This window comes from Eucalyptus grandis, chromosome 2 (assembly GCF_016545825.1).
Source record: "Eucalyptus grandis isolate ANBG69807.140 chromosome 2, ASM1654582v1, whole genome shotgun sequence".
NCBI lineage: Eukaryota > Viridiplantae > Streptophyta > Magnoliopsida > Myrtales > Myrtaceae > Eucalyptus > Eucalyptus grandis.
In genome coordinates this window covers 49,375,645-49,392,699 of record NC_052613.1, presented here as the reverse complement: position 1 = coordinate 49,392,699, position 17,055 = coordinate 49,375,645, and positions in this window count along the sequence as shown.

The window sequence follows — 17,055 nt, the reverse complement described above, 5'->3', positions numbered from 1 at the left end:
ATGGGTTAAAAATTTACTAAGTTAATTATTTCCTTATATTTGGAAAGTTTTACTAAATGTTTTGACAAATTCAAAATATTTTTCGGATTTATTGGTATTTAAAAGCGATATTGGTTTTCTTATTTATAAACTGATTTCCTTGATTCTTAATTTTTCAACCGAAAAAGCTACTTGGAAAGTTATTCTTTTGGCTCCCTCTTCCATCGCTAAGTCTCACTCTGAACTTGTATTTCTAGTTTTCCTCCATCATCAAGTTGAGACATTAAACTTAGCCTTTGTTGATATCATGATTATTTCATTTATATTAACTTCTAATTCATTAGTACTGGGGATGACTCCCTTCTTTACTTGGCTAAAGGAGATGAATCCCTCCTAAATATCTCCTCTTAGCTTAAGAGAATGCGTTACATGCCTAAGTTATTCACCTAGGAGTCACATGAAGAAATTCTATTGTAACACTTACCCTCTTTATTCTTTTATTCAATGAATTTCGACCTATGAGCATTAGATTAACTAACCATGGTTAACTCATCTCCTTTCATTCTTTGTACTGACCATGTATAAATCAAAAAGGGAGAGAGAATTCCCAAGAGAATGCCCCACTCCATTACTTCACCAATCACTCTCCACTTCCCTTTCAATTTTCACTTTCATTTCCAAGAGTAAAAGCAAAAGATCCCATGTACATATTTTATTAAAGTCTTAAGTTCGTTTCCGGGTTTGAACGAGAAAAACTCATTAATTTCCTCCACTCTTCTTAAATGGGTTTGTCGCTTTCAAGAGAAAAATCATTAATTTTGGTTTTTGTTTTACTTTGAAGGAAAACTAATGCTTTGTCTTTATGCAAGCTATTATCAAGATAAGTAAAAACTCTAGGTGCTAAATTAGGTTGTTTTAATAAGTACTTGACTTAGTTGTTCGATGTGTGTTTATTTTAATTAAGTTTTATGAACATGTGAGTAAGTTTGGTAATAGCATGTTGGGTTCCTTCAACACTTGTGTAAATTTTGATGATGGTATATTGAGTTGTGTGTTGATGATTTAATTTGTTATAATAAGAAGTATAAGTTAATTCTTTGATGATTTGTGGTATTTTGGTAAAATTAGTGTAAAAATGGCAAGAAATGAGAAAATTACCAAATCGAATAAGTTACCAAATCCGACAAGTTACCGATCAGGCAAGTTACTGATTATCGCATTAGGAAAGTTACTAATTGGTGGAGTTACCAATTACCGAATCAAAAAAGTTACTGAATGTGGAATTGCCAATTTTAGCAAGTTACTAAATCAGGAAAGTTATTGATTTTAAAGGTTATCAAAATTCAAAAAAAAAAAAATCTTTTCTCATGCTTTCTATTATCTAGTCTTTCATGTACTTTTAAGCATCATATTTAATAAATGCATATTCATTATATTTGAGGAAAGTATACATAGAATGTTGATGTTAAACATGTTCATTTAACCATAGTTATGTAAAATGACGTAATGCATAAAATGTTGATGTGGAATATGGTTAAGTGAAATAATGTGGTAACCACTGGGATTCGCCCCAGTGGCCACTCTTCTAACATGGAAGGGGGAGGTGAGGGGTTCAAATCCCCACCTTCCCAAGGGAGGATGGGATGGGGACGCGTAAGTTTCAGGAGTGGGTTTCGACTCCCACGCCCTGCAAGAGGCAAGGCAAAAGTTTGAGAGTGAGTGTAATGTAGGACTGACCAAAAAAAAAAAAAGAAATAATGTGGTGCATTGAATGTTGACCTTAATCATCTTCACGTGCATTAATGTCAATTGATAACATTGAATATTGAAAAAAAAAGTGTTGTTGTTCACATGAGGGTGATGACATCGCCCCATGTCTCGGGATGCCACTGAAAGTGTTTCAAGATGCTTCGAAAGTCAAGATGCCCTATGTTTAAGATTATGTATAAGTATGGCGGGATTTCCTATGGATACATTGTGGGAGACCTCGTGTATCGAGATGTCCTAGGAGTGTTCGAAAGGAGAAGTGAAAAAGATTGTGCATGCTAACAAGTATACATATATGCTTATTGATAAAGCACCAAATGATACTGATATATCAAGAAATTATATAACTTGCGTCTACATTGAGTAGATAATACTATTCATTCATATAAGGCACTTGCCAAAAAAGTAAGATGTGTACTCATGCATTAATTACATTACTCCGAATGCTTTTGATTGTTATGCCAAGGCAAGTGCGAAGGTAAACTCCTATTTTAGACTTAGAGATTTCACTTGCTGGATTTAGGCTCATTCTTTTATTTTTAAGACATGTAGGATGGCCCTTCCATCGCCACTACTTTTTGGAGCCCCAGCACACATAGAGTATGAGTATAAGAAGGTTGCGTTACCTAATATGATTTTTACATATATCAAGTTTACTACCATAGTGGGTCAAAGTAGGACTTGCCGAATGGGTTTCCCATCGGTTTGTAGCCTGATACTCGATCTTTGGTGGTGATTGGATGGAACTGCTTAGAAGTTTTGATGGTCCTCCTAGTTATGTTGCCAAGAACTGGTATTGGGGGAGGTTATTGATCCTTAAACTTTGGAGTATTGTATAGGCAGGCTTGTGAGAGCGAGGGTATGGTAGTGAAGATAGGAGTAATCAAAACCTTCACGTGATCTCTATTATGAGGCATTTTGTAAGTGATGCCTATGTTCATTATTAAGTATGTGAGATAATGATATGACTTGTTAATTATTTAATCGTGCTTCTGCTTACAAATAAATCAATGGGAAAGAAATTTAATATGACACATGTAGCACTTAAGGTACCTGGAACGTCACACCTAATCTTGGGAGTAGGCTGACCAATTTGCTTTAGTTTCCAAGTGGGTCCATGGAACCAGCAACGAATCCTTTTTTTCTTTTTTGTTCAAGAGGAAAGGAAATTGAATCAAGATTGATGGAGAGTAAGAGAAAGCAAAATTCAGTTCTGCTTGAATGGAACCTTACATTTTCTCTTTGCTAAAACCAGTAAGTACAAAAACATTGTGTGCTACTTACATTCTCGAAGAAGAGTAAAAATGGAAGCTTCGGAGGTTGAAGCAATTATCCACTGTTGCGGAGGTCTCTGTGTGATCACAATTGGCCAAAAACAAATCTAGAGAGAGAGTTGAGACTCAAAATTCAGGATAAGACAACGAGAGTATCACTTAGAACCGGCTGGTTTAGACGGTTCCTTTTGCTCACCCCTGTTGAGTGGATTTAGGGCTATGTTCATCATCACTGTTCATAGTCTCCAACCTCACCCAACAATGTCTCCTTCGGATTTTAAAAAATTGGAGAATAAAGCAAGAAGTACTTAGAAAGACAAGACAAAAGGCATTATTCGTGATATCTTATGTGATTATGTAAAATCTCTTAACGTATATTTTTGGTCTAAATAGAGATAAAGAAGCAAACCACCTAACGCGGTTATAGCTTAAACTTCCTGTTGGGAATAACGGATCCCCGAAAACCGGATTCGACACTAAATCGAACCCCTAAATCAATGCGGAAGACGAAACCCAGGAAAACACGTATCACCGATCGTAAACACCACGGAGTCGAGCGTACCTTGTTAGCCACAGATTAGACACCAATGCCGATAGAGGAAGAGAAATTTGTCCTTTGTTCGATCCGATGACGCTTGAAGGGGAGAAAACAAGGCCTTGTGCTTACTTGTCCTTTTTGTTGTTGGAGAGAGAGTGAGGGAGAGAACGTACGTACGTTCTAATTCCAAGAGTTGTCTTCTCTCTCTCTCTCTCCTCCCTTTTATACCTTCCCCCTCCACGGGCCCTATTCCCGTGGGCCGGGCCTTTTGGGCCCAGCATGGGCAGACGGGCCTTGAGCCCAATACATATAAAACTATCATCTCCCACTCGCACATGGTGGGCTGAACAGGATTCTCTTTACCTCTCTTCAACATTCATACCGGTGAATAATCCGTGCGACCAGCATACTTTGAGAGCTCGTTGCTATACATCTGTTAGGAATATATAGCAGCTCATAATGAGCATCACACTCCGAGTAGATTTAGTATGCAGTACCCTAGATCGATTGATCACATTTATATCTTTCTTGATCTCTTTTAAACAATGATATATATATTGTATTCACAATTATGATTATCCCAGAGACATTCATAATTGGTTAACCGATGAATACAAAACTACAATGTGATTCTCCAAAATCGATCTTTCTCTTTCCTTCAAACTCTCAATTTCAGTTCAGCTTGCTTTTCTAGAAATGCCCCATTAGATCGAATCAAACTCATGACCATTGGCAACATCCTAAGATAGTAAACACTAAATAGAAATCTTGAGAATAAGTAAGAGTCATGAGGGGACTAAAAATTGAGGAACTCTTTTCCTCAAGAGTCTCACACGACATAAAAAGTTGAGATCAAACTTTTGCCACTCTTATTGGTCGTCTCATGCATACGTAGTATGAAATATGTATTACGGTATTAACTCATTTCCCATGGAGCGTATGTCTACACCTTTCAATACCGTACAGATGATAGTTCAGACATACCCAATGTCTAACTTAAGTTCACGTATCTACTCATTCACTAAATTCATCGTAACTCACATCGGCATCATAGACGGATAAAGTAAAATATGTGGGGTATTTTACTCTCGGACATAGTAAGTATTATGTCCTCGTCTTAACACCCGATTAAGGCGATATACGTGTTTTAAGCTTGAGCTCTCGATTATCACCTAGATAATAAGCTTAAAAACAGTCTCATCTCTATTTATCACACAGAAATAGAGGCGATTACCCGTGTGAGTGAGCTAATCTCATATCTGTCCGACATACTTTCCTAACTTAAAGTAATGCACTGAGCATTAAGATGCATAAAGATCAAACAAAGATTCATAGGCATTAATGATGAAAAACATAAATTCATCAAATTGTGAACACTTAGGGAAATTACAATATTCAGTACATCAACCTCTACGCAATCCTAGAGATTTCATACAGCCACAAAACACATCTTTAGGTATTGGCTTTGTCATAGGATCTGCTACCATTCTATGCGTAGTATGTACTATAAGTTCACATCTTTTCGTGCAACCATATCTTTGACGAAATTATACTTGGTATCTATATGTTTAGTCTTGCCATGATATTTTGGATCTTTGGTGTACACTTTTGCTGCTTGGCTATCACAATTAACCAATAATGAATCTGCAGCACTTCCAATAACACCTAAATGATCCAAAAAATCTCTTAAGCCAAACACCTTCTTATACTACTGCTGATAATGCCACGAACTCAACTTACATCGTGAACAAGGCTATACACTTTTGTTTCTTACTGCTCCAACATATGGTGCCATTATTCGGTAAGAAAACAAACCTAGAGATAGATTTTCTTTCATCTAAATCTCCTTCCCAATCAGTATCAAAATAGCCTTTGAGTCGCAGATCCTTTCCTTAATAACTCAGCATATAATCAGCAGTTCCCTTTAGATACCATAGTATTCTTTTAACGGCTTTCCAATGTGCTTGACATGGATTGGATTGGTATCTTTTCACCATTCCAACTGCAAAACATATGTCGGTCTTGTACACATCATAGTGTACATCAAGCTTCCAACACACTAGCATAAGGAACATCATTCATTTGTTCCTTCTCTTTTGGAGACCTTGGACACGCCTATGGCTCAATCCTTCACATTTTGCAATAAGAGTGTCTATGGGTTCGCAATCTTGAAATATTAACTCCAAGAATGTATGCAACATCACCCATGTCTTTTATATCTGATAATGCTAGTACGAGTACCTAGAGGGGGGTGAATAGGTTTATAAAGTTTCTTGAAGATTGCACAATACTTAAACAGATAAAAAATCAATCGTAAGACTAAGTAAAGGAAAGAGAGAATTAAACACGAGGTTTATAGTGGTTCGGCTTGATTCAAGCCTACGTCCACTCTTCTGCATTGACAGCCGATTGGCTGGATTCCACTATGAACAAAGAGATGTTACAGTGTTGATCTTCCTTGATTTCTCGATGTAGATGATCTACTACACTCGCTCAAGGTATCACCAAGTATAAACACTCTCTTTTGTGTGTACAATTTCGCTCGAACCGTATTGACTAACAATCAAGGTTCTTCGGACTGGAATTTTTCTATCAATCACACACATAAAACAACTAGAACGTCTTCCTTTTATACTCCTTTATGCCATCATAGCCGTTGGCACTTACCAAAGGAATTCCTCCAATCTACCCGTTGGACGGAATCAATTAAGAAGATCATCCGAGCTATTTAAGGAATCGATGATAGCCCATCAATCCCGTTCGCCCATACAATCAGGATTTTGGTTTCAAGAATAGAACATTCCAAGAATGTTTCGTCGACCATCGGATCTTCTATTGTTCTTAGATAAGAATCAAAAAATCCGAAGTGATTATCCAACCAAGGGATCTTTTCCGGAGGATTGGATCGAATCCCCAACCATATACTTCGGCCGGATATCCTTCGCATCGGATTAGAAAGACTGTCAAGTGAGAATAATCTTGAGTCTTGAGTCTTGAGTCTTGAGATTACAAAGTCTTGAGACTTTAACTATCGATATCCAGACTTAGACCGATAGAAATGTTTTGTCGCCTTCAAAATATTCTCGAAAGATTTCTCCAACAATCTCCCCTTTTTGATGGTGACAAAACTTTCTTGTAGATTTGAACAACCTTGACCTGCAAAAACATTTCTCAAGCAATATGGCTAACTCATAAAGATTAATAAACAACCGGACTCTGCATCCACAGCAAATTGGTTAGTCTTTCATGAGTAATACCATATAACAATACTTGATATAAATGCAACCAGTCAAGCATCAAAATCCACAGCCAATTCAGTCTAACACTCAAGTTTTCAAGTCATACTCAAAAATAAACACAAAAGTCAAATAAAGTTTTAAAATGATGTTTGTTTGTTCAAATTGGTTCTCCCCCTTTTTGTCATCATTAAAAAGAGGGTGAGAAAGGAGTCATGTTTGCTTGGGAATGCGCACGATCTGGAATTCTCCCATTGACTGGACTACGCCTTCCAGCCTCTTCAAGTCCTCCCTTAGATGAGCTACCTCCTCTCCTTTGGCATTGGCTTGAATTTGCGGAGCGAGGTCTTTCATCTTGTCCTCCAGCTGGATCAAGATGCTTGTCCAGCATTCTTCATTGCTTGAATTTCACATTCCAGAGCATATATTTGGCCACGCATTTCCAGAAGAATATCCATGATTCGATGAAAATCTGCAAAATTGTCTGTCTGCACACTGGCATGAGCTTTTTCAGATGATGGCACTTCTGTATAGTCTTGCAGATTTGGTGTCGACGTATCACCTTCTTCGAGCAATTGAGAAGCCCGAAAGTCTTTCCGGGTCCGCTGGAGATTGTCTTGGACCTTCACTATCTCGGCATGAGGTGTAGACCTTTCTTGCTCGCCAACTCCCCGTCTCTAGGACATCCAAAGGGAAGAGTGATGATCATGCTCCGCATTTCCCTTCTCTCCGCATTGGCCAGCGGACTTTTCTTTCTCTTCTTCACTTCCTTCTCCTTCTCTCTCAGTTCTTCTTCTTCTCTCTGGTTCTTCTGAAATTCTCTCGGCTGAGACACAGAACGTCTGGTTCTTATCAGTGCATGGATCGTAGGATCTTCATCCTCTTCATCTTCATCCTCCAGGATGAGAGTTCTTCTCTTCTTTTTCGATGAGGCTCCAACGACCTCCTTTCCTTTTCTCTTTGAAGCGGGCAACGGGAGATTTCACTTTGAATTTCTCCATTGCCTTGGAAAGTTCTTGCAGATGCATCTTCGTTAACATCTTCAAACCTACCACCATCTTATCACACAGTTGAACACAAAGAGTTTGAGGTGGTTCAATATTCATGTGTCTGAAGATCTTGGTCACCAGACCAGGATAAGGCAATTGTCCTTTGTCTTTCGACATTGCTCTGTACATATGGAAGAGAATAGTGTGCGGGAGAGAGAACTTCCGTCCTATGTTGATCGCATACATCAACTTTGCTTCAGAAAGAGACACGAAGTCTTTGACGTAGACTTTGGTCTAAGACAGGTTGATCACAATCTTATGAAGCACAATGTTGATGGCATTCATCCCGAATAGGTAACTTTCTTCTCTGCGTCCCTATCTTTGACCGGTTCCAGTAGTGCGAAAGCAGTGAGACTTTGATTGGTAGATAGCGTCCTCGTTCAACTCCAACTATATCAGCCAACATATTCACATCTACCACGTAGACTTTGTCTCGAACACTAAATGATATTCTATTCGCATCCAGAAAGCTAAGATTTGAATAGAAATAAGCAGTCAAATGAGCATACCCGTCCGTAGAGTCAGAGCAAAAATTCTCAAGTTGAAACAAATTCAACTTTTCTCTTAAGTTTATGTTGATGGCGTCCAGGAAGTCAAAATCGACACTTCTAGGGTTTATCACCCCTCTTTTCAACAGCCTGGAATACACTTTTTCTTGATCCTTGGATTTGAACAAATCCATCCGATTTCCTTTCACCTTTGCTGCCACTCCCATTTTCGATTGAAATTCAAGGAACATTCTGTCATCATCGTTCCCTTCAATTAAATTTTGTCTGCATACGAGGATCACTTGGAATGTTCGCAAGTGCTTCCTCCTTTTTCCTTTCGGGGCAATTCCCCATTCCTCCATTTTCTTCAGAAAAGATACTCATTCCCATAATTTTTGTCCTTAAGGAAGTCATCTATATAATTCAATGGAGTACCCGTGCTTTTCAACGCACGATAAAGTTTATACAAAAAGGAGGGCTTTTGAACTCTTGCTGGTCGGCATCCTCGATTATCTCTTCTTCCAGATTATGACTTGCACCTTGTGGGGCAAGAGGCGATGAATGACGTTGATGAGAGCGAATCGGACTTTGTCGCGACTTGTTAAGTCTTCTTCCTCGGTGAGATCGAAATGAGTCGGTCCCTTCTCCATTCTTTGTGGTCCCCTACTTGCGATTCTTGATGATTTCCTCGAAGAAGACATCTTTCTTTGTCGTTTGGAAGATTCCTTCACTTGCTTTCCCAAGAAAAATGACCACTTTCTCGACGACGAATAAGCAGTAAAAAGGTATCGGGAGGAGAGTGCCTTTTAGGGTTTTGAAGATTGGGGAAAAGAAAAACTGTATATATATAACTCGGTTTTGCAAAGGAAGTTCAATCGGTGCAAGGAAAGTGAACGATCACTTCTTTTCAAAATCAATAACTGCCAAAATTATTAAACGAAAGATCGTACATTTTCGAGTTAATATAACTAAATGACAATTAGTACCTTTTAGATGAAATACAACTTACGAGTCTATAGCCACGAATGTCTCGAAGTCTCGAGGATTTAAAGTCCAAAGATTAGAGTCTTAGAGTTGGTGAGTCTCTAGACTTTAACTTCTTCAGGCTTCAAAATGTTGAGTCTTGAACGGATAAAGTCGAATTGATTTTTCTCCAAAGGCTTTGTGAATATATCCGCTAGTTGACTCTTTGAATCAACAAATTGAATCGAGATTTCTCCATTTTGAATATGATCTCTAATGAAGTGATGTCGAATCTCAATATGCTTTGCTCTTGAATGAAGGATTGGATTTTTGGTGAGATTAATCGCACCGGTGTTGTCACATCTGATTTACGTGCATGAGTCTTCAATCCCAAAGTCTTGTAGCTGTTGTTTTATCCATAGAATTTGCGAACAAAGACTTCCAAGAGCTACATACTCGCTTCTATCGTTGAAAGAGCTACGGTGCTTTGCTTCCTCGAAAACCAAGACACCGTTCGTTTCCAAGTAGTTGACAAGTTCCAGAGGTGCTTTTTCTATCGATTCTGCAACCGGCCAGATCTGCATCTGAGTATCCTAGAAGATTAAAGTCTCCCTTCTTGGGATACCAGAGACCGATGCTTGAAGATGAGGCAACATATTTGATAACACGTTTTACAAGACCGAGATGGGATTCTCTAGGATCCGATTGAAACCTAGCACAAATACAAACACTCAACAAAATATCAGGTCTAGAAGCAGTAAGATAAAGAAGTGAACCGATCATGCTCCCGTGCAGCTTTTGATCTACTTTCTTCCCTTCTTCATCCTTGTCTATCTTCTCGAGAACATGACATTGGTATGTCGGTCTTTTACACTTTTCCAATCCAAACCTTTTGACAAGATCATTCGCATATTTTTCTTGATGGATAAAAGTTCCTTCCTTCATTTGTTTCACTTGAAGTCCAAGAAAGAATGTTAACTCTCCCATCATACTCATTTCAAACTCATCTGCATAGACTTAGAAAATTTCTTGCATAGACTTTCATTAGGTGATCCAAAAATAATATCGTCCACATATATTTGAACAAGTAAAAGATTTTGCTTTCCTTTTTGATAAACAAAGTAGTATCTACTTTACCTTTGACAAAACCATTCTGTAATAAGAACTTACTTAGTCCGTCGTACCAAGCTCGAGGTGCTTGCTTTAAACCATACAAGGCCTTTTTCGATCAAGACCGAGTCCGCTTCTTTGGGTCTTCAAACCCAGGTGGTTGTTCCACATAAACTTCCTCATGGATGAATCCATTTAGGAATGCACTTTTGACGTCCATTTGGAATAACCTGAAATTTTTATAACAAGCAAACGCAAGTAATAGACGAATAGCTTCTAACCTTGCTTTTTGGAGCGTAAGTCTCATCATAGTCTATTCCTTCTTCTTGCGTATATCCTTTGGCCACGAGTCTTGCTTTGTTTCGTACGACTTTTCCTTCTTCATTCATCTTGTTCCCGAATACCCATTTGGTTCCAATAACGGTTTTACCTTTTGGTTTAGATGTCAATTCCCGGACATCATTGATGTTGAATTGTCGAGTTCTTCTTGCATAGCTTCGATCCAGCTTTCATCGATAAAGCTTCTTCTATGCTTTTTGGTTCAATTTCAGAATGAGAGCCACAGCACTAGATTCTTCATGCCTTTTTGATCTCGGTGCGGATTCCTTCATTGATTTCGCCAATAATGAGATCTTTAGGATGACCGGATTTATGCTTCTAGTTACTTGGTTGTTCCGCCCGGTTGATGATCTCTTTCTTTGTTTGAATCTTCATGTGCTTCTTGATGTTGGACTTCCGGAGACCGAGATGCTTCTTGAGTTGTAAGCATTGGAAGGTGCAGGTAGGTTCAGACTCTTCATACTGAGTCTGGCTGGATTCATCTTGCATTGAGTCTTGGAATTTAACATTCGTTGATTCCTCCACCGACTGGCTTTTCTTGTTATAGACTCTGTAGGCTTTGCTTGATGTAGAATATCCAAGGAAGATGCCTTCATCTGATCTTTCTTCAAACTTACCAACTCGATCATTTGCATTTTTCAACATAAAGCATTTGCAACCAAACACATGAAAGTATGAAACAATAGGCTTTTTTCCTTTGAACAATTCATAGGGGTTTTCTCTAAAATAGGTCTTAAAAGACTCTATTTATAATATAGCATCTTTGTTGAAACACTTCAGCCCAAAATCGTGAAGAAATTTTGCTTTCAATTAAAAGTGTTCTAGCCATTTCTTGAAGAGATCTATTCTTTCTTTCCACAACTCCATTTTGCTCGGAGTATATGGAGAGGAAAACATATGATTAAAACCAGATTTATCACAAAATTTCGTAAAATCTTGATTTTCAAATTCACTTCCATGATCTGTTCTTATGCTTGAGATTGCACATCCTTTTTCATTTTGAACCTTTTTGGCAAATTTTTCAAAATACGAAAAGGTTTCTAACTTACTTGTAAGAAAGTATACCCAAGTAAAGCGGGAGTAATCATCCACAATTACTAGGCAATATTTCTTACCTCCAATGCTCTGGGTTCTGGTTGGTCCGAAAAGATCCATATGAAGCAACTGTAGTACATGATTAGTAGAGACATGGTTTATTTGCTTAAATGAATTTCTTACTTGCTTTCCCAGAATGCATGGAGTGCATGAATCAGACTTTTGGTATGGCAATTTAGGTAGACCTCGAACAAGCTTCTTTGATGAGATTTTGGCTAATTGTTTCATGTTGACATGGCCAAGCTTTCGTGCCATAAGACTGCTTCATCTTGAATTGAGATTAGACATTGTGCTTCATTTGGTTTTACATCAAGGAGGTAGATATTTCCATGCCTTCGACCCATGAAAGACTGAGTTGAGTCTTTGCTAATTCCAGAACATATGCCTTCTTGAAAGGAGATCTTGAAACCAGTATCACACAATTGGCTAATACTTAGAAGATTGTAGTTGAGTCCTTCCACTAGAGAGACATTGCTTATTGTGAGATTTCCAATTTTCACAGTTCCAAATCCCACAATGCTTCCTTTGCTGTTTCCTCCAAATGAAACTTTTCCACCATTCACTTGAACAAGCTTTATGAAGCATTTTGAGTCTTCTGTCATGTGTCTTGAACATCCGCTGTCAAGATACCACTTAATTTTCTTTTTGACAGAGACCTGCATTCAAAAGAGAGTCTCAAGCTTTCTTTGGTACCCAAATTTTCTTGGGTCCTTTCACGTTAGTAGAATAAGCATTACTAGGCCATACTTTCTTGACAGGCTTCCAAACCATAGAACACTCTTTTCAAAATGATCCCGATTTTACACTTTGAACATCTTAGAGCACTTCGACCTACGGACTTTACAAAGACTTTCTTGAAATGATTTTTGTAAGCCTCTTTTGACGGTCTTTTCTTAATTCTTTCTTTTACTTTTGGAAAATCAATCAAAGGAATTGTTTCTGCTGTCATACCCAAACCACTTGTTAAAGTAAGGTCTTTGGACTGAAAGAACTTTTTCAAGTTTTTCGACCCTATTGAAAATTTCTTTGAAATATTTGATAAGTCAGTTTTTAAGAAAGCATTTTCTTTTGAAAGTTTATCTTCATTCTCCTTAAGAGTAGAAACATTCAAGTCTAAACTTTTCACTTTTTCTTCTAAAATATTTTCCTTTTGTTTTAAGACTGAGTTTTCCTTTTTAAGTTCGGAAATCCTTTTTAGAGAAGTTTTAAGACTAAAACATAGTTCATCAATGTATTTAGAGACTTTGACAGGGATTTTATAATCACTTACCTCAAATTCACCGTCGAGTCGATCCGGAATCCGAGTCCGATTGTGCCATTAGACAAAGGTTGGCATATTCCTCATCACTTTCTTCACACTCGTATCGCTCCAAGTTTCGGCTTTGAGAGCTTTTACGAGACTTTTCAGCTTTTCCTCTTTTCTTCTTCGGAGAGGACAATTTGTCGATGTGTCCCTTTTTCTTACATTCAAACAAACTACATCTTTGTTTGGTTCCTCATTATCAACAAACTTGGTTTGCTGTTTCGAAAACTTTGTTTCCTTGAGTTGAACCTTCTCCCTTTTCTATTCAGCTTTCGAACCTTCTAATCATAAGAGCAAGCTCCTCATCGTCCGAGATCTTCTTCGAGTCTCATCATCAGAATCATCGTTAGATTTTAATGCAATGGATTTCTTACCTCTTGGATCTTCGTCTTCATTAATTCGTTCCACTTCATAAGATCAAGAGTTCCAATCAGCTAGTCTACGAGATAATGGCATAATTCTTTGCGTCTCTCTTATTGAAGTCTTTATATGATTCCAATCCTTGGAGAGTCCACGTAGAGCTTGTTCACCTTCATAGGATCAGAAATTTTCTGTCCTTGATTCTCAAGACCATTGACAATATCTCGTAAACGGCTAAACATGTCGCTTATAGATTCTCCTTGTTTCATTTTGAAGGCTTCATATTGACCAAGGAGAATGTTAATTGGTCTCCTTCACTCGGTCCGTCCCTTCATAAGTGATATGTAATATGTCCCAGACTTCTTTTGCTGTATCACAAGAAGATATTCTGTTATATTCAGTTGGTGATAAAGCACAATATAAAGAGTAAATTGCTTTTGCATCAAGTGCTTGTCTCTTGTTTATCTCTTCTTGAGACATTCCGCCGGTTTCAACGTTTCTTTCCCTCTTTCGGATGCTGATGCAGCAAGGAGTAATTCCTCTTTCCACCACATCCCATTCCGAGGATCCTTTGATCGTAGAAAAGCTTTCATCTTGTTTTTCCAGATGTTGTAATCCTTTCCATCAAAGTAGGGTGGTCTCGGTATTGCTTTGCCCTTCCACCAGCCCCCGGTGCTAGCATACTAGCCATGGATCTTTTACTGAAGTAAAACACTTCAAATAAAGTGAGAACACGGGCTCGATACCAATTGATAATGCTAGTACGAGTACCTAGAGGGGGTGAATAGGTTTATAAAGTTTCTTGAAGATTGCACAATACTTAAACAGATAAAAATCAATCGTAAGACTAAGTAAAGGAAAGAGAGAATTAAACACGAGGTTTATAGTGGTTCGGCTTGATTCAAGCCTACGTCCACTCTTCGCACCGACAAACGATTGGCTGGATTCCACTATGAACAAAGAGATGTTACAGGTGTTGATCTTCCTTGATTTCTCGATGTAGATGATCTACTACACTCGCTCAAGGTATCACCAAGTATAAACACTCTGTGTGTACAATTTCGCTCGAACCGTATTGACTAACAATCAAGGTTCTTCGGACTGGAATTTTTCTATCAATCACACACATAAAACAACTAGAACGTCTTCCTTTTATACTCCTTTATGCCATCATAGCCGTTGGCACTTACCAAAGGAATTCCTCCAATCTACCCGTTGGACGGAATCAATTAAGAAGATCATCCGAGCTATTTAAGGAATCGATGATAGCCCATCAATCCCGTTCGCCCATACAATCAGGATTTTGGTTTCCAAGAATAGAACATTCCAAGAATGTTTCGTCGACCATCGGATCTTCTATTGTTCTTAGATAAGAATCAAAAAATCCAAGTGATTATCCAACCAAGGGATCTTTTCCGGAGGATTGGATCGAATCCCCAACCATATACTTCGGCCGGATATCCTTCGCTCTTGGGATTAGAAAGACCGTCGGTGAGAATAATCTTGAGTCTTGAGTCTTGAGTCTTGAGATTACAAAGTCTTGAGACTATAAAGTCTTGAGACTTTAACTATCGATATCCGACTTAGACCGGCGATAGAAATGTTTTGTCAGCTTCAAAATATTCTGGAAAGATTTCTCCAACAATATCAAAGTTGGAAGATAACCAATTCTTCACAGTATTAACAAACTCCATATTGCTTCCGGCAATCAGTATATCATCAACATATAATGATATGATCACAAATTGATCATTGGATCTTTTGATATATACACAATGATCCTTTGTCTATCATTGTAAAGTCATATGCCATTATGGCATTATGAAAACGTATATACCATTGTCTTGACGATCGTTAAGGCCATATATCGACCCCAAAGTCGACATACCTTTTCTTCTTGGCCTTTCACTATGAAACCAGCAGGTTGTTCCATATATATTTCTTCCTCTAATTCTCCATTGAGGAAAGCAGTCTTTACATCCATATGATGTAACTCAAGATCCATACTAACCATTATTGCCAAAATAATGCGAATCTAGGTAAATCTTACTACAGGAGAAAATGTATCTTAATAATCAATTCATTCCTATTGATTATACCTCTTCGCCACAAGGCGAGCCTTATGCCTTTCTATCGAGCCATCAGCCTTTTGCTTTATTTTGAGGACCCACTTGTTCCCAATAGCTCTGCGTCCTTTTTGGAAGATCAACCAGTTCCCAGACTTGGTTTGATTTCATTGACTCAATCTCCTCTTTCATTGCATAAATCCATTTTTCCTTACTAGAGCAATTCAGAGCCTCATTAATATTTCTTGGCTCATCCTCATCTTGTGGAGCAATTATAAAAGTGGCGACTTGTTCGCCGTATGGGAGATAGTACACTTAGCACATCATTCCCAATTATGCTCCCACTCGGATTAGATAATGACGATATCATCTCATCATGTGGTTGTAATTGAGAATGAGTTGAATTCAATTCATCACTTCTCATATTACTCCCACTTGGACAAACTCCACTAATATCATTATCTTGATCCAAGGTTTCAAATAAGGAGTAATATTCCCTTATTTCGCCCTTCTTAGGAAATTCATCCAGTAAGAATATGACATCCCGTGATTCAAATTTAGTTATACTCCCACTTTCCTGCTCACCTACGAACACATACCCTTTCGAGTGTTCGGAGTATCTCATGAAAATACTCTTCTTTCATTTGGGACCATATTTCCCAAATTTGTGAGAGGATTCATTATAGGCAGCACAACCCCATGATTTAAGAAAACCTAAGTCCGGTTTTTCTACCTGTCCATAACTCATATGGAGTGGAACTAACGATTTGGAAGGCACCCGGTTAAGTATATAGGCGTAGTTAACAACGCATCACTCCAAAAAAGTGATATGTAAGTTAGCATGCGCCATCATGGACCTAACCATTTCCGGTAGGGTTCTCGTTTCTTCTCTCTACAACACCATTTTGTTGAGGAGTATATAAAATAGATAATTGTCTTTCTATTCCTTTTTCATCACATAATTTTCTGAACTCATCAGATAAATATTCTCAACCTCGATCGGATCTAAATACTTTTATTTTCTTGTCTAATTGATTTTCTACCAAGTTCATAAACATTTTGAAACAACTTATGCTTCAGATTTATGAGAAATCAAATAGACATATCCGAATCGAGTAGAATCATTTATAAAAGTGATGAAATAAACAGCCCCATGCCTTCCTCTCACATTCATTGAACCACGACGTCGAATGGATTAAATGCAGAGGAAATTCAGCTCTTTTACCTTTTTCAAATGGTTTCCTTGTCGTTTTCCCTTCTAGGCAATGCTTACATATGAGCAAATCGACTTTTTCAATATTGCCCAACAAGCCCTCTTTGGCTAGTCTTTTCATATGTTGTTGGCCCATATGACCAAGTCTAGCATGCCACCATATTCACATCATTATCATATAAAGTAGAAGACGTGAAACAAGGGAATAACATATTGACATCATCACAGTCAACATTTAGTACAATAAAACCATCCAGAAAGTGACCAAAATCATA